Below are 15853 nucleotides of genomic sequence, written 5' to 3'. Positions count from 1 at the left end.
AAGGTAGACTAAGTAAAAAGCCTATTTCTAAATAAAATTTAGATAAATTGAAGTGGAATCTTACCTATGTAAGACTAATAACATGCACCTTAAAAGTTTTCTGTAGAGTTTTAGGTTTAAGGGGGCATAATTTAAACTGTAGAATCTTCAAATTGTTATAATGGACAGGAAATATATTTTAATGGTGGCTTATTACTTCAAATGATATCTAAATGAGGATAATGAAGACCATATTTGAAAACAAGCCCAGCAAATGAGATTCATTTTCTTGGAGAATTAAGCAACTTGAAGTAGTAAGCTTCGGCAACTTAGCATAAAATGCGTAGCTTATATTTGCTTCAGGGCTTTGAAGTCTCAAAAATCTAACTAGCACCCATGTTAGCACTCAAGAGAAAATTCTAGGTTAAGCAGTATTACCATCAGCATGTGGTTGGTAATTCAGTGTCATTCTAAATGCCCACAGGAGTAACAGAAATCAATCAGAATGGCTTACTGAGCAGGAATTCTGTGTAAGGTCCTGGGAGTCATGGGGCAGGAAACAGGGCATTCTTGGTGAAGGGGAAGGTTTATGTGAAGCAGTGGTGTCCTGAGTCTACTGTCAGTATTTCTTTCCAAATCCAAGTTCAGATACATCATGTCAATAGCTTAAAATTGGTCCTGGTGGGTGCATTTATGCCCCGGAAATTGGTGAACATTACAAATGAGGGCTTCATGTTTTTGGAGAGCTGGCTGTTAAACATTTACCAGCACAGCACAGATGTAAAGATACCAAAGCAGCAGAGCTTGAATAGGTACATGGAGCAGGAACTATTTCATTTTGAATGGAAGTTAAGATCTGCCAAGCTAGGAATGGAAATCAAGACAGAAAGGTTGGATGGGGGATGCCTGCCATGCCGGCCTTCAGCTTGGGTCATGATCCCAGGGTACTGGGATCGAGTCCCACATCAGGCTCCTTGCTCAGCAGGGAGCCAGCTTCTCCCTCTGCCTGCCGCTCCCCCTGCTTGTGTTCTCTCTCTCTCTCTGAAAAATAAATAAAATCTTAAAACAAAACAAAAATAAATAAAAAGAAAAAGAAAGGTTGGATGGTACTTAGATATGGTGGGGCTTCAAGGCTTCACTGAGGAGTTTTTGTTTATTTATTATCCTTGTTTAAGTCCTAGCATAAAACAGATGCTACATTTAAAAAGGAGTGACTAAAGCAAGTTTTAAAAAGGGACCATTTATGAGGCATGGACAAGGTTAAGGAAGGCTCCCAAAGGATGGCCACACAGCTCTGAGCTAGCTGCTGCAAGAAGCAAAAGCCAACAAGAAGCCAGGTGGCAAAGGACCCATTGATGAAGTCCATTTGAATCTGATGCCCAAGTACAAAGAAGAGTGGAGAAGGGCAGGATGGGTCTGGAAAGGAATCCCACAGCAAGTGGGGACCACTAAATGTCTTGTAGTGGAAATTAAGGGCTCATTTGTATAATTTACAAAAATTTATCCATCAGCTATGTTTAAGACAGACTGGAAAGGGAACATGATGGATACAGGGAAGCCCATTAAGAAGCACGCCCATAAGCTAAGTAAGAGGTAATGGAACTGGGATTGTGGTGACAAGAAAAGAGAAGGACCATATTCAGGAAACAATGGAGGCTTCCAAGTAGAGAGGTAACTGTTAGATATTACACTTGACTAGATGTAGAAGTGGGGAGGGAAGAGTTAAAAATAATATCAAGGTATTCAGCCTGTTTGACTTTGAGGATAGTGGTTGCCAAAACAAGTCAGGGGCATGCAAGAGCAAGAGTTTACTTTGAAAGTGGGCGAGTTTCCATTTTTGTGATTAGGGGGTTGGAAGAGAAAGGTTAGAGTACACTTTCCTCCAGTCTTCTCCCTGCTGGGCCAGTTTATGGTGGCTTTGTTCCTCTGCAGAAGGCTATGGTATACTCTTACGTACCCATAGCTCATTCTGGATCCTAGAAACCACTGCATCCATTTAACCCTTTGGTGATGTGATTTTAGGGTGAAAATAACCAGCAGGCATTTGGAGTTTGGGAGTGAATTTACAGAAGTTGGATGTCCTTCTCATGAAGGGCTAGTATGGAAGACTTAAGATCTCAAGAGGCATAGAGAGAAAATGAAAGGGCTCAGGTGAACCAGAGATGTACTAACATAAAACACAGTACAAGGTGAAGGTTAACTCTGCACCTTACAGAAAAGTAAGTGATAATCTCCACCATTTCCTTTGATAACTACTTGGTGATAGTGTCTGAATTTAGTTATATGTCAATACAAAGATGGAGCTAAAACAAACTGTTACAGGGACATGCATTAGCAACTCGGTGTTGAAATGATCTCTGCATTATGAACCCAGATAATTGAGATGAGGTAGAAAAGTAGATCTCTCCATGGAGGACAAATCAATAACAACTAGGTTTTATGGTCATTAGTGCCCCAATAAAATTACTTACCATCTAAATCTCTTGGAGGATCTTGAACTTGATCAACATCCATTACCTCTTTCATGTTAACACCAGCCAGATGTGGCTAAGTGCAATTTACATAACAGAGATCATGAACAAAAATAATATATCCTACATGAAGCATTTGGATGCCAAACAAGTGGGATTTTTAAAGATATCCCCAAACTAGTATTTTTAAAAACTACATCTGTGGGCAACACAGGTGATATTCTATATCGTGTAGCCAGGACCTTAATCAGTGGTTCATCTACAATAAAGGAAAAATGTACTACAAGGGGGTTAATAAGCAATAGAGAGCAAATAACGAAAGAAGGTAAACTAAATTAGTAGACATTATGTGCCACTTTCACATACATTCTCTCTTTAACTAAGGGTCACACAGAAAATGAAGGAGAGCTTTTCTTCCTAGTGTGCCCTTGAGCTCTAGGAGCCTGGCATCTGCCAGTCCAAACATACCAGGCACTAGCATGATACTCCCCCAGCCAAGGCCCCTGAAACCTTGCTTGTGTGATTCGTTTCTCCAGACATGCCAGCCTTCTGCCATCTTCCCCCTTCCATGACTAGATTCAGCACATCTCCTCACTTCCATGCATAATGCACACTCACCTTTTGTGGAACTTCATACTAATTAGCAATTCTGTTTTCTCTGAACTCCAAGTATACTTCGGAGGAAGGGGCAAAGGAAGGTTTGAGATTAACAGATCTCCCTTTTTTTTCTATTCTAAGCCACACTGGTCTCTCTGTTCCTCAAACCCATCAAGCTCCTTCCAGCGTCCAGGGCTTGGGTTGCAAAGCTCTTCTGCACTCCCTGTGCTTAAGTAACTCACTCATTCTTGAGATTTTGACTGAAATGTCATTTCTGTAGGAAGGATTTCTCTTAGTATACTCCATGTAATCTTCTCTTCTCTTCTGGCCTTGTGTACTTTTCTTTCACTGGACTTAACATGACTGTACTTCCACATTTACTTGTGTGGTCATTGGATTAATGCTCTTACCCCCAACAGATGGTACCCCCCACATGGGAATGGACCACATTTCATCTGTTTTGCTCGCCACTGTATCACCAGCTCACAGAAAAAGATCTGTTGCTATTTGCCAAATGGCTGAAGTGAACAACTGTCATGTTCTAATAAGCACTGTCTCAAGTGCTTTCCCACATATTCACACAGCAACCCATTCATATTATTCCTCCATTCTATAGATGAGAGAGCTTGGGGGGGATCAAATAAATTGAGGCTTTTAGCCAAGATCACACAGCTGGTATGTAATAGAGGTGAGATTCATACCCAGGCCCATCTCGTCTGAGCTCTGTTTTCTTTCTTTTTTGTTGTGGAATTTCCATAGATGATCACTTAATTATTTTCTGTCTTGTTTCTATTCATTCTCTCTCCCCAATGAGTCTCGAAACTCACTGGGGAGGGAAGTAACACCATGTACATTTTTTTTCATCCCCCACATCACCCTTCTAATAGCACTTGATATTCTACATGCATTTAATGAATACTTTTTGATTAATAACACTTCCTTGGCATTAATATCATAAAAGCATCCCCAAATGAGTTCAACTTTCTGTAATAACCTTTCTAAAACAGTAATGCAGTACATCTCTGATATAATACAGATTTATAATCAACTCATTTCTACCAAACTATATAGGAAATAATTTTGTAAAATTTTTTTAGAAAAAGTAGTATGACAAAATGAAATAGATAGGATATGAAAACTCCTTCCTCTTTCATTCACTATTTATTAAGTGCACTTTTTATGTGCCAAGTGTTCTTCTAAGGTGCCAGGGCCCAAGTCTAAGTAAGTCATAGTCTTCCCTCACAGAGCCGCTGTTGGTGGTATTAAGGACATGAAAATAAATAATCCTAAATTAAAATGACACATGCTATACTTGAAATGAGAACAAGGACATGTGGGAAAATCAAAGACATTGTGACTAACTCAGCCTGGAGGAAACCAAGGTACCTTGTCTTATATATTTATTAACTCTAAATATTAGACCAATTCCTTATCTCAGGTGTTTTTCATCTTTAAAGTGGTGATAATACCTCCCAGAGTTGTGTACTTCTCTCAGCATACTTAGAAAATGCTATTTACTGCCCTACTAGAGTTGCCAGAGGTGACTAGCTTGGTTGTGGTACCAGCTGTCCCCAAGAGCTAAGAGTATAGGTATCTCCAGTTACCTATAAATGCAGTCACCTATCAATGGGGGAACTTTGACTAGGAAGATTAAACAAGACAACACAAATGAAGTGCTTTGTAAATAACTATCATTTCCAGCTCCAAAAAAATTCATAGAATAATGAGGCAGTTAATGCTTTATATATTTCTCACTTTATATATATATATATATATATATATATATATATATATAATTCATATATATATATTTATATATATTATATATATCTCACTTTATATATGTTTATATATGTTCTCCTTCATGTGTACATGAAAATCTGCTAGCTATAACAGGATAGAGGCTAAGACTCCTTAAACTTACCCAATTTAGCTTGCCTGGTGACCTTCTCTTGCTTCGTAATTGACCCTGATGCCAGAAGGACTTTTGGTTACACTGCACTGGGTTCTAATCTGGTCCTAACTGGGAGCCTTGCAATTTGGTCCAGAAGCAAAATAATGATGTTATGAAAATGACGATACGAAAAACCAATAACAATCTTAGCAGCATGATTTACTGAGCCATTGTAGAACATTACCATTCTTCTAGGCGCTTACAGGCCCCAACAACTTTATTACATAGCCCTGGATCCCTCAGAGTTGAAGCTTTTGGGTCTGCTACTTTTGACAATGTCTTGAATTCAGTTCCTGTTTGAGGAATGGTAGCTCTGAACCAAATCAGAGAAAATGTGATTATATGAATTATATATGACATATATATCATATACATGAATTATATATGATACATATATCATATATAATTCATTTAATCACATTTTCTCTGATTTGGTTCAGAGCTATATATATATATATATGATATATACATATATATGCCATATATAGCATATATATGTATATATCATATATATATAATAATTATATGAATTACAACTTCGGGGCATTATAATACTTCCAGAGTGAGAAAAGAGAGTAGACACAGAACATAATGTAGAAACAAACAAAAATGGCTGTAATGTATTTATCTGTCTGCCTTTTAAAACACATCAGCTGACTTAAGATTTCTTGAATGAGTCAACAGAAATCTCTCTTGGGGTCCACCACAAAGGTGAAAACCATGTGAACTACGGACTTCACAAATATCTAGTCTGAATCTTGTCTCTTAAAATCTCTCCACTCTCCTTTGGGTGAGCATCCTTGAAATCAAACACTGTACATTCAGAAAGGTCAGATTTCAAAATCTACTAAATGCTCCTATTTACAAAGTACTTCCCTTGGTCCAGGAACTGTGCAAAGGGCTGTAAATGCATGATCTCATTGAACGAGTCTAATGATTCTATAAGGCAAGTTCTACCATTAACTCTCTTTTACAGATGAGGATACTGAGGTTTAATGAAATCACTCTCGACCATACAGCAAAGATGTAGTCTTGGAACCAATTCCTCCCAACTCTGAGGCCTATCTAGTTATTCACTTTCTGCCCTGCCCTGGGCTATGCATCAAGTAGCACCATGGTAATGACTCACATCGTTCCGATGTATGACTTGCATGTCAGAAAACAGTCTTTAGAAGCAAACTCAAGTAGTTTTTAATATTGCTAGCAGTTTTAAGCTCTTGTAAAAAAATCACTCAATACTTTTCATTGTGAGTCAGCAAAGTAAATTCTGCAAATATCAAAGATACTAACTTTTCTCAAAATTAATCATTTTACTCCTGTCTTTTTTTCTGTGTAACAGAAAGATGCTTTTCAGTTTTTAGAAACCGTCTAAATTTAGACAATGATGATATAACAATATGCAGTGTGATGGTAATGGTTAGAAGAATGCCATCTTTATGCATTTCTATTCATTAAAATCTTTTTCATTAAGTTTTTAAAAATCTTAAATATGATTTAAAACTATGCTGTTAATGAGGCACCTGGGTGGCCTAGCTCACTGAGCATCTGACTCTTGATACGGGCTCAGGTCATGATCTTGGGGGTAGTGGTATCAAGCCCTGCATCGTGCTCTGTACTCAGCCAGGAGTCCACTTGCAACTCTCTCCTTCTCCCTCTGCCCCTCCCTCTGTGTGCACACTCACTCCCTCTAAAATAAATAGATCTTTTAAAAATATCCTGCTAATAATGCCAATATAAATTTAAAGAACAATTCAATGACGACTGGTTAAATAAAAATCCCAGGTAGATTTCAAAATTCAAATAATAAAATACATCACGTTTTATTCTATATAAACCTCACTTTAATAATGGAATAACAGAATTTTTAGGGCCAGATGGGCTAGGAGAGCTAGTCTAGTCCAATTCTTTTGTTTTATAGCTGCAATTAAAGATGAAGAAACAAAGACCCGGTATGTTAACAGCACAAGTTCAGAGTCAGACAGACCCAAGTTCACATCCTTGCATTACCAGTCACCAGCTCGGAAACTGTCATCTACACTCCCAGAGCCAGTTCTTACAAGTGCCCTGCCTAGAAAGCAGGACTGCTCTAAACTGGGAATTCAAATAAAAGACTCTTTCCTCTAAAACAGATGTATACTCATTCATTTCTTTGACAAATATTGAATACACACTACTAGTTGTATAACCTTGGGCAGGTTACTTATTTTGTGCCTTAGTTTCCTGCACTGTAAAGTGGGTATCCATATAGAGTTTTTGCAAGGATTAACTGAGTTGATGCATGTAAGATGGATGGTATGGTTCCTGACACAGTAGAAAGGCACATAATTTTGGGTATCATTACCTTTCCCCTACCGCTACTATATTCAGTAATATAGTGGGGATATAATTCAGGAGCCCTATGTAATATTTTCCTCCCAATTACTAATTGCTTTAGTAATCTCTCACTCCATTGTCTCTCCTGAAGGTATAACCATTTGTAAGCTTCTTTACTAGGGTTCTACTTTGACAGTGCTATTATTCATGCATGAAGAGAAAAAATCACTAGCATCTGCCTACATACTTCATGTTTTTCTCTGAGATGACTTTGAAGACACTCAGGGTTTTTTTTTTTTTTAACCAGGTCTCCCAGGTGAGAAATGAGGACTTTGTGAGTATGTGAGGAGGTTGGCTGGGATTCCAGAGATAGATTGTTCCCAAAGGACATAGCAGAACTAACTAGTCCTTTGGGGGTTTTAAACCTTACATGTAGTCCTCACTGCACAAAACCATAATGAGCTGGAAGAACAAGCAGAGAAATCCAGTTAATTGCCACCCCAGTGTCTTTGGTGCATCTATCATGGTTGGATGAGTCACTGTGGATTCCATCGGTGTTCGGGAAACTCTCAGGACGTATACTGAAGTCCTACGTAACTATCACTCATTAACTTGGAAATCAGAGAATTGTGAAGATGAAAAGAACCTTGAGTGGTCATGGAGCTTCTCGGTTTTGCTTCTCACAAGGAAACTTTACGCTATCCCAGAGAAGTGAGAAGTTAGATCTTTAAGATGTTGAGAGAAGGCTCTTTACAAAGCTCATTTTGATAAATAAGTCTTATTACTGAAAACAAAAACATGAACTTGTTTTTGGTATGGAATCTGCCTCCCGTTTGTATATATGTGTGTGCACGTATGTGTGTACATACATACAAAGTTAAAATATCCCTGCCAAACAGAACCAAAAAACCATGCCACTATTGCTTCTCTTTTATAAGCAGAAGACCCTCAAGTTCTTGCCAGTGTTCTGGGATAAATCATTTTCTTATCCTCGCCAACACTCTCCTATGAACCCTTCCCAGCTTGTTACAAGTATTTTTTTTAAACTTCTAAGGTCAGGTTAAGGTAAGATATTAAAGAGAGAGAGTCTCATTGGTCCTTTGGTGTCTGGGAAACCCAGCTTAAATTTCCCTGCATCATACATTTTAATTGATACATTCCAGATCCTCACTCTCCTTAGTAACCCAAATGCTAGAGTGCTGAGTCACTGTCATATTACCTGTTCTGTCACCACAGTCCAGGCAGCAGGCTTGGCGCACACCGGGAGCCTCAGGTCTCATCCCAGATCCAGTCTTATGCTAGATGTATGACCTTACATAAATTCAACTTACACTAGAAAAGTGAGAGTTGCAACCCTTCTTCTTTTACAGTGGAACCTTAGAAAGGTATTAAGTGACTTGCCCAAGGTCACACCGAACCTGTCCGAGGCTCTGGTCCCTTAGTTATTGAAAAAAGAGAGAAAGAATGATACTTGGTGTCTCAGAATGTTACACGTCAAATGAAATACATATTTAAGAACTCTGCAAAAAGTGAAGTTCTAAAACATGAGGCACTATTCCCTTTCTTTGTCAATGAAGCCCATCTTCTCCTTATGCAGCATGTGCTATTAAATGTTCTTTACAACTGACCTTCATTCTCTTTCTAGCTTCCTCTACGGCTTGCTGGAGACACTGAATTTTAACCAGTTTAGAGGCGTCTACCCTCTCATAAGCAACCATCTCACTCATTTGTGTTCAATATGACTAGATTTAAAATTGTCTCCTGCCAACCACTTGTGCTCCTGGTGAAAGCCTGTTCTGTGAATTAACCCTAAGGTTTTTAAAAGCCTTTGCTGATGTCCAAAATCTGAATTAAGGCTCCTGCTTCTGTTCTTTCGTAGCTCACACTTTCACCACCACAGAACACTTTATTGCACTCATCACCCCTTTCTGTAACCCCTAATGGATTTTAAGTCAGTTGAAGGCAGAGCCAGTGTCTTTTAGAGCAGGGTTTCTCAAAACCTTGATACTATTAACATTGGACCAAGTAATTATTGTGGGCGAACTGTCCTATGCATTTTAGGATGTTTATCAGCATCTCAGGTTTATATCCACTGGATGCCAGTAGCATCCTCCACCTTCAGTTGTGATAACTACCAGCAATGTCTCCAAATATTGCCAAGTTTCTCCTGGGGGTTGGGGGTGGGACAAAATTACCCCCCAGTTGAAAAATCCCTGTTCTGGATCTAGCAGACTGCCTTTTACACTACATAAATATTTGTAGAAGAATACATGACTGATGGAAACAAAATGCTTCTGATGGATTTAATGTACAAGCTGCAGAAAAATCAAGCTAATTTCTTTTGGTTTTAGTACCTCCTATAATGCCTCGCACACAGCTGGAGCTCAGTATATATTCATTGGGAGAACAAGTGTTCCAAGATCATAAACAGCTTCCTGTATCCCAGGTAAAATTATCTCCCTCAAGAAGACCCAGGTGAAGTGATAGGGAACTGTCACATTAGGGGGAGAAAATTTTTAAAGGAACAAAAAATTTTCTTAGCTGTGGGATTAGGAGCCAGAAAAAAATACCTTGCAGAAAAGAGCATCATGGCTATGTTCCCCCAGACCTTTGGCTCTCCATCTAATCATGGCATTTAGGGCAGAAATAAAATTCCTTGCAGTGGTATTGCTAGAAACATCTAGCATTCCTGCATCCTTTACAACAACTCAGGGACATGAAGCATCAGGAGGGTTACAGGACATCTAGAAGGTCACACATTCAGTCATTAGTGTCAGAGCTGGGAAATGAGCCTATGCCTTCCTGACTCCCTGTACAGTACTTGATTACAGTGATTATTATGGATGCAAATTAAGACTTATTACTATTGTGAAATAACAATGCAGGTTAATGATATTCTTTATTGCCATGCTAACATTTTTTCTAGAGGGGAAAATTATAGGCATGAAACCAATTAAGCAACCTTTCTTTCTTTGCAAAGCTTTTTAGTGTTCCTAAATGAAGATTCTCTCTTTGTGCTTACTGCTTAATAGTGCAAACTGATTTTTTTTTTTGTCTCCTAGGTCTTACTGAGATGGATGCTAATACTGGTCCTGTCTTTTTTTCCTGTATGAATTGAAAATGGCTATGCTAATACATTATCTCTACAAAGGGCAGTCATAAATAGGAAGAGCAAATATTTTGAAATGAATATTTAATGGGCATTCTCCTATAGAGGTGATGCATTGTTGGAAATGCCTCCCTTGGAAATCTTTGTGAACCAAAGTCTTGCAATTGCCCTGTCCTGGATACCAGTGAGGGAGAGCTCTCATGATTGAAATGGTGGCTCCAGAAAACAATGGCAGATTAATTTACGTATCCCCCAAACTTTACAGTTGGCCTTCATTCCCAGTTCTACAAAATACAAAAAACCTTTCGCGCAGAAGGATGTCATGTCACATGTATATTGTTATTGTAACTATGGGAACCAAAAAATGCCACCAGTGTGTCTATTTCATACACAAATGAGGGGACAGCTGTGGAGTCCACACGTCTGCCAGGGGTATAATAGATGTGAGGTAGGATGGCCTGGCTCAGAAAATTACAACTCATTTATATTAATCAGAGCTTTCAAATAGCATTCCAAACCCTTGGCCATAAGGAGCATAAATGGAAGGCAATAAGCCACTGTAAAAGCAGTTTCATTCCATAACTTTCAAATCCAAGTGTGGTTAAGTCAAAGCAGCTGCGTCTCAAGTCCGAGTTGACAGAACTTGGTTGTGTAGCACTGAAAGCTGAAGCTTAGTTTCTTTGCATGTCAGGTATAATTTTCAGTCCAGTAAGTGTAATAGTTCCATCCAGGTTAAATGTTTGTTCGTTATGTTATGGAAGCACAGCTGCCACAAACCCTTTAGCAGTTTCACTGGGAGAGTTAGTCCTCTCAGCTCTATCCACACAACACTATCCTGTTACAAAAGAGAAAACTTCGGGCTGGCGGGGTTATGAAACATCTAAGATAAGCCAGCTAGCACTAGATAGTAGCTTCCTTACCAAAACCAAATAATGAGTAAAATTGCTAATAATATCCTACCTTTGCTAGACTTTTTGAAAATACCCAAAAAGTAAAAAATAAAATAATATGTAACCCAAATGTTTCTCTTTAAAAAGTGTAACATAAAATAGCATATATTTTAATTGTTGAATAATATGCATAACAGTTCTATAGGTGCCATTGGTCCAGAAATACATACTATATTTTTTCTTACATATTGTAAATGCAATGTCAACTATTTATTATGCATTTGTCTGTGTTTTAAGACTTAGAGGTCATACCCTGTAATATATCTATAAAGTAGGCAGATGGTAAGATGCTAAAATAAAAAATTTAGAAAGCAAACGTCGGTTAAGATTTCTAGAGCGAATGAGTCCCTTGGATAGTAACTTTTGCATTGTATAGATAGGGTTTAATTTTTGTCTCCATTCTATAGTTTAAGGCAAAAATAAGAGAGGACACATGTTTTCCTGTCTTCATCTATATAATTATATTCTCACCCTGAATAAAATATTAATCAAAGCTCTATTCATGCATCAAAGAAACTTCCATTGTTCCCAGAAGCCAAAATATGATCCTAAAATGGAATTTGCTTTATCTCCTGACTGGCTTAACCCCAAATAGATATTCAGCATAATAACTGAGAAATTAAATATAATATTTAAGTAACCTTACATTAGTGTTCAAGTGAATCATTCAAAGAACTATTATTTTGTAGCTGAAAATACATTTTAAGAAAGCATTATGAAAGTTTAGTAAAAAGTGACATGCAGATCCTATAATTTACTATATTTATTTATGGTACATGGCTTATTTATGGTGGCATAAAAAGCCCACCATTCTATGTATTTATAGTCATACCCAACTAACTTGGAAAGTAGCAATAGAACTCTACAGAGACAGATTTTCTTTACGTACCTACCAGTTTTTTTTCCCAGGAGTGTCACTGCTTTAGGATATGTGGTAATTGTTCCAGCAGTTCAGGTCAAGAAACTAGCCTTTAGCAGGGCCTAACTGGAGAGAGATCAATGGCCAAGTTTTCCCTTGCTTTTTTTGAATCCCAGATACTATGCAGAGCTATGTGTTCAGGGCCACAGTGTGCAGTTAGATCTGGTCTATGATTTTATTTAGCACAGTGATTTCTCAAAACAATAAGTACTTTATTACTTTTATTTACCAAGGAATGAGCTCTAATCTTCCGTTATGAGAATTGCAGAATAAAGATTTCACATAGGCAGGATAATAACCAGAGTTTTCACATATGTGAGGCTGTGGTCATTTTAAAGTTAGCTGGTTTGTTTCAACAATACCTAGATACAGGACAGTAAAATGGTTTATAGCCTGGTTTAGAAAAGTCAGTTATTTTATAGTTAACCCTCAAGTCCATAATGAGGACAGAATCTCAGGTTTCCATCATGTTAGTGTTTATTATGATTTGTTACTTTCTGACTTCTTGATAGCTTTAAGACACAAAATGTAATTTTGGCTATCACATTTTCTTACTTAAACTTGACTCAATTCATGTCTCTCCTACTGGGAAAATACTGCCTTATGTGTAAAAGTCACTGAACCGCAAAAATAACTTAAAGGAAACACGTAAAATAGCAGACTAACATCTGTTGTGCACCCCTCCCCTGCAAACACTAAGCCCACAAAACAATGTTGTCTTTTGAGGGGGGGACCGTATTTTAATGTCCCTTTCAGTATAGATATAGAAGACAGGGGCAAGCACTGTTGAGTCAATAGGTTCTTTTTCCCTTCAACAGTATTTCAGACTGACAAAAGAAGAGGCTAAAGGGGCTGGCTTGTCAGTAGGTATAATCCCAGGGCTCACGTGCAGCCCACACCACTGGCCTTTTGTTTGGTGGTCACACTTCTCCAGGAGGTAAGCTGTGCAGTGGTCTATTAGCTAATGTTAGACAAAGCAAAATTTCCCTAGTTTGGGGTCCAGTGCATGACTGCCTCCCATTCACTGTTTGGTCTTCTGACCCGAAAACCTCTCAGGTGATTAGGAACATGATGGTTTCATTACCATCTGCAAGTCTGATGCCTTAACAACTAAAATCATTTTGATTGAACAGTAAATATTCTTCACATCAGTCCACTGCAGCTCTTTTTCCCATTTGTCTATCTCTGAGGATGGAGAGCAAATGTGAGCAGGGGTAAAATTACAAAAAGAAAAAGAAAAACTCTTAAAGTTAAAAGGTCAATTCAGTAATCACCTCAAACCACCAGAAATGGATTAAAGTTACTGCCTGTTTCATATAAACATTTTCCTCACTATCCAGCTCAGAACATCCAGCTTGAATGTTGCACAAAAATACTCAACCAGGTAAAGAGCAAGTAGTACTTTGAGCTTTCAACACAATAGCACTCAGAGAATTTGGCTCTTGAATAAAGGTGTCAGCAAGCCATGGAATTCCTAAACAGAAAAACTCACACTGCGCCTTTATTCCATTTTCTTAAGGTCTATTGTTAACTAAAGACTCCTTGTCTTTTCAAATTCCTTCAATGTGAATGGATGAGGCCAGACATCTGCCAGGATTCGCTCACATTTGCATGCAAATCAGAGACTTTGGGACACACATGGCCAAGGAACCAACAACACCACTTTTACTCTAGACTTATACTGATCAAAGTGCCTTCCTGAACTTTCAACATCTCTAGTCCCAGCTCTTAAAAAAAGGAAGTAATGAGCACTTATTATATTATTTAGACCGTGGCAGCAAAGCATACTGCAAAACAGAACAACATACTGTCTTTCAGAAAATTCTACAAGCAAAAGCCCAAATCAGCAATACCTGTTCCCTCACTTAACCCGGCTTTTCCTTTATTATGTAGGTCTGGAAATGAAAATGCTAACGGTGATATAAGATTTAGGGAAGGATCCATTTTCTTGGACTCTTGGTCTTTGCCTGTGTAGTTCAAGTGTGTAGTTCAAAAGCCTCAAAACTATTCACACCCTGCCATTCATTCGTTCATTCATTCACTCATTCCCAGGCACTGTACTTGGCCCTGGGTCTACAGCGGTGAACCCAACAGACAAGAATCCCCTCTCCCAGCTCAGCTACCACCGCAGAGTATCCCACTCCGCGTAGGTACCTCGACTCCTTCAGAAGGGTCCCGGGACGGGTTTTCCACCAGTCCTGGGTGCGTGGCTCCGCTCCCATGGTGAGATCTTTCTACACCGCCCCAGCCTGCCAAGGCAGGGAAGCTGCCGCGGGAGGCTGTCGCGATGGGTCCCGGGGAACGCCGAGTCAGGGGCTGCCTACACCCCTCTCCACACAGCACAAAGGACACTCGCTGGCAAACTTTCCTTGTTCCGACCCCGGCCGAGCGGGGAACTCAGCACCGGCTCGGTTCCCGGAGCAGACGGAGGCTTCCCTGACATTTCAGCATCCCTGGCAAGCCTCCTGAGGCTGCTACTCCTGGACTCAAAACGTGTAGGGTGAGGTCTTTTCCCCCATTTACACTGCCCGGCAACTGAGTTTTCTTCTTAATGCTCTTTCATTACTCTCAACGCTTTGTGAATTGCATTCCTTGACCCTTTCTTTATCGCCGAGACCACCGCCAAGAAATCCCTCCTCTAACCTCTTCCCACTACCTGCCACCTTCCCTTCCCATCTCTTGGCTCTCTTTCCAACTCCCCAGGCCCCCTTTACGCGCTCCTCTCCGGCCCCGGCTGCCTCACGGGTTCACATCCCAGCAGCCAGCCCCTCCTTCCTTTGGATCCCCGGGCATCACCCTCCCTCGCCTCGGTCCCTGAAATTCAGCGGGCTTGTCTCCTGTCACTGCCTTTTGCCCATTTCTGTCTGGCCTTCATTCCTAACTACCGCTGTACCCCACCACTGTGGGGTTTTTTGGGAGGGTGTGGTGAGGGGGTAGGGAGAGGGTTACTAGATTCCCGTTTCCCCGACTTGGTCATTTCCCCCAGCTCCATGAGCCGCGCCCCCTCGTTCCCCGTAGGCCCGCGATCTTATCCCAACGTTCCCCAGACCGTCTCGGGCCCGCCACGCTGCCAAGTTTGCCTCGACTTCCCCCAGCTGCAGCCCAAACCTCACGCCACCGCCCGGCTACGGGAGCGCACTTACCCCGAGGCCCGGCTGGCGGGGGTGTGGGGTGCGCACGGACCCGCGGCGGCAGCAGCAGGAGGACGATGGGCTGAGCGGCGCCTCCCTCCCAGCCCGCAGCGCGCACTGGCTCCTTGGGGGGTTCCCAGCAGATCACCAAGACAGGAGAGGCAACGACACGAGCAACAGCTGCTGCGCGGGCCTGGGCTCAATCCGACTCTCGGGGGTCGGGCAGAGGCAGTCAGGATTGGGAAGAAGGGTTGGAGAAGTAGGGTGCAGAGGGCGAGGCAGAGAGCCGCCAGGTCCCGAGGAAGGCACCCGGGGCAAGTAGGGATGCCACCGCGCGGATTCCGCCGCCTGGGTTAACGCCACCAGCCCCTCTCCCCAACCCGAGGGCGCTGCGGGCGCTGGCGCACGGGCCTCGCCTAGCTCCCCGGCT

The 15853-nt window shown here is 40.6% G+C and overlaps 1 protein-coding gene across 1 annotated transcript in view; it reads right to left on the bottom strand.

The window, feature by feature from the left end:
• LRRN1 (leucine rich repeat neuronal 1) overlaps window positions 1–15532 on the bottom strand; it is a 36518-nt gene extending 20986 nt beyond the window's left edge. The window contains exon 1 of the mRNA XM_032325696.1: window positions 15436–15532. The gene's annotated coding sequence lies outside the window, so the exon portion shown is untranslated. The remainder of the gene's footprint in view (window positions 1–15435) is intronic.
• Window positions 15533–15853: the final 321 nt, after the last annotated feature.

Source organism: Mustela erminea, chromosome 1 (genome assembly GCF_009829155.1).
Source record: "Mustela erminea isolate mMusErm1 chromosome 1, mMusErm1.Pri, whole genome shotgun sequence".
NCBI classification, from domain to species: domain Eukaryota; kingdom Metazoa; phylum Chordata; class Mammalia; order Carnivora; family Mustelidae; genus Mustela; species Mustela erminea.
Note: the sequence above shows the minus strand (reverse complement) of the source record. Positions and strands in the feature narration are given on the sequence as shown.